Source organism: Streptopelia decaocto, assembly GCF_964273445.1.
Source record: "Streptopelia decaocto genome assembly, chromosome: 7".
NCBI classification, from domain to species: Eukaryota; Metazoa; Chordata; class Aves; order Columbiformes; family Columbidae; genus Streptopelia; species Streptopelia decaocto.
Window position 1 is genome coordinate 40996280 of NC_138661.1, and position 7147 is coordinate 41003426.

The following is a 7147-nucleotide window of genomic DNA, read 5'->3' on the forward strand; positions in this document are numbered from 1 at the left end:
TGTCTGGCTCTCTCCAGGAGTTTTCTAAAAGGAAAAACAGAACAAACCATAAAATCTAAAACACCCCCCAAACCATGCTATTATCTTCCAAAACCTATTAAGAGAACCTATATACCTTTATTTGATCCAGATTTGAAAATACAATTTTAAGCTAGCAAGTCACATTTTCTAAATCACAAGCTTGGAATAAGGTGCAGTAAGAAGAGTTCCAGATTTGAAGTGGAACTGAATACAATTCCCAGTTCTGGGTGACTTTTTTGCCAAGAAATCTTACTTGCCATGTACAACACCATAGCAGGGAGCATGTAAACAATATATTCTCCCATATCAGAATGACAGAAAACATCCTATACAATCACAAATGATGGAGACAAAGAATCTTGTGTAAACATAAGAACAACAGATTGTGCCTCAGTTTGGGAAGGAATATGAGGAACCAGTAAAAGGCCTGTCCTAAGTATTTTCTGCTCACTCTCAACTACTTTTGTGTGGGTAACAGTCCATTCTCTCTTGGGCCTATTTCTACGTAGATGATGGAAACATACAGGTCATCTCAGTTCTCAGTCACAGAAGAATCAAAAAACTGATTCTGTCAGTGGTATGAAAAGCTGAAACTGTGCCAAGGAAGCTGAGTGGATAAACTACAACTTCACACCTCTGGTCTCTTCCATCCCACCAGAAGTTAGTATCTTTAATAAAGAAAGAAGTTCTGCCCCATTTCTTCTACCATAGAATGTTTTTGTTCCTTTTGCTGCTAAGAATTCACAGAAAGCCAGAGGGAGGGAGTGATTTAACATAAACCTAATCATCATCATCATCATCCTGTCAACCCAGAGGCCTTTAAAGCTTCCTATTTCTTTGCTAAAATTGAAATGGTGCAGAGTAACTTATCCTTCTGGTGAAAGCTCTTCATATCCAGCACTTACCTAGGGTTACACATGCAAATATACATTTTGATCGCAGACTGAGATGATGCACTTATGCGCAAGGTGATTCTGCATTTGTTCCTGTGCATTAGCTGCTTTACGTGAGTTGACAACAAGACATCTATCTACAAAGTCAAGCCTGGGTCCTGGACTAGAAAATACCTGTATGGGATGTCCCCAGTTGTTCGGTAAGTTTCTTCCTCATGTCAGAGCAGAAAATATGTTCTGGTTTTCCTGCTGCCAATTTTCAAGACAGTTTGTCATAGCAATGCATGCAGACTCTTCATCTGCTAGGAATTCCAATATGACACAGTGAAGTACTTAACCTTCCTAAAATGAAGGAGGAGATGTCAGTGCAGAACACCAGCTTCCACTTGAATCTGATTACCAAGTATTTCTCATCTTAGAACAGAATGCCGAAAGCTGGATGAAGAGCTGGCACAGAAGATGTTTCTTCAGGGAAACAAATGGTGATTTCTGTTACTCTGCTTTTGAGTTTTGATAAAATGGTGGTGTACTTCTGTGGGAGAAGTCATCTGGGGAATCAAATGTTGGGTGAGATGGTTGAAACAGGAAGTGGAGAGATCTTTGTTCGTTCAGCTCCATGGAAGTGAAGGACAGGGTTCTGCTTGCTAGAAGAGAAACATCCACCTCTCACAGCCTATGAGCAAGCAACAGAATCACCTTTTCGAATGTCAGGAGAGAATATGGAATCCCCAAATTAAAACAAGCAAACAACAAAAATCCCCAACAAAATACCACCACCACACAAAAAAACCAAAAACACCCGCCCCCCCGCAAAAAAACCCTCAACACAAACAAAGAAACAAACCAAACCAACAAACAAAAAAAAAACACCAAGAGAGGTAGTTTAGAAAACAGAATAAAAATACATTTGACATTAACATGCCCACAGGTTCATTACTTCAAAAGCCTGACTCTACTGCCTGATAAAATTAGCTGGCTTCACAAACTGCAATAATCCCCTGCTCTATAAGATTTTCTATCTTTTAATGTCCATAAACTGGCTAAGGAAATACTACAGAAATGCTGAACTAAACACTTACTCAGAAGTAATGTATCCATAAATATACCAGTGTTAATTATAATAGCTATAGGGCTCAAACATATAGCATGACAATGCTGAGGTAGCACTAGAATGCACATTGCACTCAGAGTATATCCTGCTACAGCAGGTCACAATTCAAAGAGACACCATAAACCATCACCTAATTAACTACGAAACTGTCACCACTGTAGAGGAAAAAAAGCACCTCTGACAGTTGTGAGATCACACAGACTAGGTACTTACTTTTACTCCTCTCTCCCCACTTATCCACAGTGCAGACATACTTCAACAACTGTCATCTTGTCACTGATCTCCTGGCCTTTCATTAGTGACACTCCCCTGGTATCACCTATTCACAAGAGCTGCTAAGACAGAAATTTTGTGCTTTAAGTTTGATGCCAGCCTGCACCTGAAGGTAATGTGGGTGCACTCCTGCATAGCTAGCACCAGAAGCATTTGTTAACATCCTCCTGTACTACAATGAGAGATGTGAAAGACTATTTTTTCCTTTGGTTTCATTTTCTTACCTACAAGAACATGAGGGCACATCATATTTTCTAGCCCCTTCTATTTTCTCTGTATTTCTCATCTTATTCTAATTACCTTAACACTTCAGTTGATCAAGTTCAGAAATAATCTTGTGGTGACAGTTTTCAATTCCTATGCTAGAAGTAGCAAGTAGATCGTGAAAACTGAAATACAGCACACATCACCGTCACTTTCTCTCTGAGGCACTCAAATATTTCAGCTGATCATGAGCTTGGCCATCCGTGTTCATACTGTTGGGAAAGTCTTATTCTTGTTATGAAGATGGGGAAAAAGAGACCTGGAGAGCTGCAACAAAACAAAGATTTGTAGCAGAGCTTAGAACAAAATATACAATCCTCTTACACATCTTAACTACCAGATTATTTTTATTTCATTCACTGGAAAAAAAAAATTGAATGTACTTTTTTCCATTTGATAACTGACATTTGGTTATCTTTCTTCCAATCCTACTGTTTAACAAATACAACTTTTAAGATAACTACTCCAAGTTAACATAATTACACAATTAGTGTCTCTTAGCAGAGCAAAATGACATAATGAGACAGGAATTTTACAACTTTAAAAGCATTTATTCTTACTAGAATATATAGTTAAATCAAAGTTTTTTTCCAGCATAGCCCAAGCTGAAAGCTGACACTGTGGCAACATTCCAGTCCTCTGAAAGTATCCTACAAAACTGATTTATTTAGACAGGGACAAAAAAAAAAAAAAAAAAAAAAAAACACCTCACACAAAAACAAAAAACAACCAAAACACCACACCAACACAACCAAAATAACCCACCAACCCACAACACCTTAATCAACCAACAAAACTGACAAGTTTAGTAGCTGATATTTAGTACCTAAATAACCTCATGGCTTCACTCACCATTTTTTTAAATCAATCCACATTCTCTCAGCGAGCCTAGAGAGAAAGAGATGAACACATGAAATTAAATTTGCATCTAGGAAGCTATTCAGATCATACATGATTATCTGTCCAGGACACAAAAGCTGAGCTGTACCCTCTAGGAACTAGTTAACATCTTTAAACATTCTGCATGACACACTGATGTCACTTTTCAAATGATCATAGCCACCCCTTCCTTTAGTTTAGGGACAGGATGGTCAAGTGAATTGGGCCCAAGGATGGAAGACCCAGGACAGGCAAACTTCAACTAAGAACAGGCTGGGGAGGAGAAGTACATACACAAAACATGCCTGGAAAGCTTTTGTTCACAAACAAGTCTGGAGTAAAATCATGTGTGTTCTCATTTCAGAGAATGTAGTTTACACAGTACTGAATTCCCTTTTTCCCTGGATTTTTTTTTCTACTTTACTGAGAAGAGCCTACAGCTCATGCTTGACTGACTATACCTGGAACATTAAGTATACCACTGCCCAAACTACTTTTTAATTGTGCATGTTTTGAAGATTAATGACCTTGTTATGGTAAGCTATCATAAACAGACACAGGTTTCAGTCTCACAGGAACTGGGGTGGACACAATTTCAGCCTCCAGTAAGGCAAGAAACTCTTTCATGCTAACAACAAACCACTGTAGCAATGAAGCGTAATGCCTGTTCTCAAGGACACGGAGCTGACACCCAAGAATAATGGATTGCTCTAAGCAGAACTATCTCATCACACAGAACTTACATTATTAAAAACTCCCAGTATCCTCACCAACACATGACGAGCTTCCACCCTCCCACATCACACCACATTTCTGCAAGCTCCAGGGACCCACACCTTCCAAAAAACTGCAGTCCACAGGTGATCCCCAGCCCTCTACTTCAGGGTAGTTATTCCATTCTCATGTTGTCAATTCTGACCCTTCTCAGTCGAGTCCTCCCTCAAGAACCTGCCAAGCACTATGTGACTTTCAGAGATTGAGGAACAAACAGCAAACGATTCGCAAAACAATTCATTTGATAAGGAACAGTTATCAGGAACTCTCCACTTATCACAATGGAAAAAATTCCCAATGCCAACCTTTGAAAAGCTGGGGTTTCTTTCGCTTATCTTAAAAATTAAAAATAAACTAAAGGCCTCCAACAGATATTTACTACATTGCTGGTACAATGCTGTAACAGTACTTCCTACAGCAGCAGAGAAAATAGGGAAGACTATTTTCCAGCTGAGCTTTCTGTTCCATGATATGCACACCCTAGTCATGTGTTACTTAAATGCTGTTTAGGTAAAGAAACATCCTTTCCCCTGCATCCTATTTTAGAGAAATTATCTGTTTTTTGTTTTTTTTTTTAATCCTCCAAAGTCTGTGCAGGCCCTTGCATTTTGTATTCATATAACCTCCAGAATGTTAGGACTCGTTTCAAACACTGTTCCTTTTCTAGTTTTGAAGAATGAAGGTGGGAGGTGTTCAAGAAGTACTCGACTCTTCACACTCAATCAGAATTTTTAGCCTTCATTAGCCCACGGTTTTTGACACCCCTGAATGACAGGTCACCAGTGTAAGATGCACAGTTTGTGCAAATCGTCATACTGCAGACTCACAGCACTGTGGGCAAGATTGTAAAGCAGTGCATAGAGCTGATCTGGCATATACCAGGGCAACAGAAAGCTGTTTTTTTTTTTAATATACTACTTTTCACTGCTCTTGCGCATTCAAAGCAATTAAGAATAAATATTAATCCAGATGAATTTCCTTACTGCTAAAACAGTGTATAATTTCACGTGAAAGAAAGTTGATTGCTTATTATTAGTTTATTAATATAAAACAGAGTTATGGTTATGTGTAATATGCCAAAGGCAAATCCTCTGGCATATTTTAACAATTCATACATAGAGGTGTATAAATAGGAATATTCATCGGTAGCAGCATACTGTGCCTTAATGTTATGTTGCTCATAAGCTGTTATTACTGTTAGTACATGAATAACAGAGCACATGAAATTGGTAAAATGTTCCCTGGGAAATTTTTCTCATAAACAGCTACTGCTTTCAGAACAAGTTGCTACAAACACATTTATCATATTTCTTTTGAGTTATTTCACTAGTTACAAACAACTACTTCAATATCTGATCGTGTAAGACAACATGCCACGTCTCCACAAGATCTAAAGCTATGCTTCTCATTAAACCACTTCAATTTTTTATTTTTACCTGACATGAACATTGAAAACATAGTCACTTAAAATTCTATGACAAACTTGAGATTTAAAGAATTGTTATAAAATACAGAATGTTAGGAATCTTATGCCAGCGCCAGTAATCCTTTTGCTTTCAGTAAGAAGCACCCCTCCACATTTTTTTTAACTTAAACAAGCAGCATTCTATAGTACACAATACCTTCAAAGTTGAAAAATTTAGGGCATATCTGACCTGCATGTTAGTAATACAGAAAAAAGAAACAGTGATTTTACTAAGTTTCATCGTGTCTAAAGTCCTTTTCACCTTACTACGAATAATCACACTAATTCATAAGGCTACAATCAATTCCACTATCAATATAATCTCCCTATTCTCCATGAAACTTATTTTGCACTGTAGACTAGTCGTATGTTCTGGTTTTGTCCAGTGACTTGGGAGCCATCCCCTTCGCGCACTCCTGCGTCGGTATGACATAAAGAGATCAGAGAAGGATGTAACTACTCCGATTACCAGATCAGCAAAATCCTTCCAACACACAGATGCCATGAATAACAACGACAACAGAGCAGTAACTATAACCGGTGCTATCTTCGTAGCCGGAGATGGAAAGCCTAATTTGGGATAACACATTTCGGTTGCTCCTCGCCGCGGCCGCAGTCGGCAGCAGCTGTTCCCGACCGGGCTGCGGGGTACCGCTGTGGGGGGCGCAGGCTCCCTCCCCGCCATCTGCTGCCGCCCGCCCTCGCCCCCCGCTTCCAAGTTACCCGGACTTTTCAGGGCGGCGGGTGGGTCGAACCGGCCCGTTCCCACCACCCCGCCCGCGCCCCGTCAGGTGTCCTCGGGACAGGCGGCCACCACCACGCGGCCACCCCCGGCCACGCTCGGGGCCACCCCCGCGTGGAGGCCGCACAGCCGGGTGAGGCGGGCGGGGGTCGCCCGGTGGCGCTCGCCGCCCCGGCCCGACCCAGCCCCGGGACGCGGTGGCGGGCGGCGCGCGCCTCAGAAAGCGGCGGGCGCGAACGTGCCCGGGCCCAGCCCAATCACGGAGCAGGAGCGGGAGGCGGGTGCGCGGGAGCCCGGGCCCAGCCCAATCAGGGTGCGAGACACCAGGCACCGGGCTGGGTGCGGTGCCGCGCCGGAGGCCGTTGTTCCCTGCTGCACTCACCTGAGCGCGGCCAAGGCCGCCGGGCCGAGGCCGGGCCGAGGCCGGCCCCGGTCTCTCCGCCTCTTCCTCTCACTCCGCCATCTTCCCCTCCTTACCTTGGCCACCCGGCGGGGCGCTCGCAGCGCCCGGCGACGCCGGGCCCGCCCACTCGTCCGTAACCCTATTGGGTGCCACTTCTATGCATCAGGCGTCCAGTTTTAGCGGTGATTGGTCATAGCGCCGTCCATCACGAACGCTGGCCTCCCGCCTCCAAGGCTTTTCTTTCTGATTGGCCCCGGGGAGGCACACGCCTGGAGAAGGATTGGCTCAAGCCGCGCGAGCTGGGCCGGCCTGGGGCGAATCC

General features: G+C 42.7%; 1 long non-coding RNA gene across 2 annotated transcripts; it reads right to left on the bottom strand.

Annotated features, from left to right (window-relative positions):
- Window positions 1-95: 95 nt before the first annotated feature.
- On the bottom strand, window positions 96-6941 carry LOC309442050. Of its 2 annotated transcripts, none has more exons than XR_014184533.1 (4): window positions 6805-6941; window positions 3415-3450; window positions 2599-2829; window positions 96-1587 (listed from the first exon to the last, which is right to left on the bottom strand). It is a non-coding gene; the product is annotated as an uncharacterized lncRNA (long non-coding RNA). The 2 variants fall into 2 exon arrangements; XR_014184534.1 differs by having other exon boundaries at window positions 96-1610.
- Window positions 6942-7147: the final 206 nt, after the last annotated feature.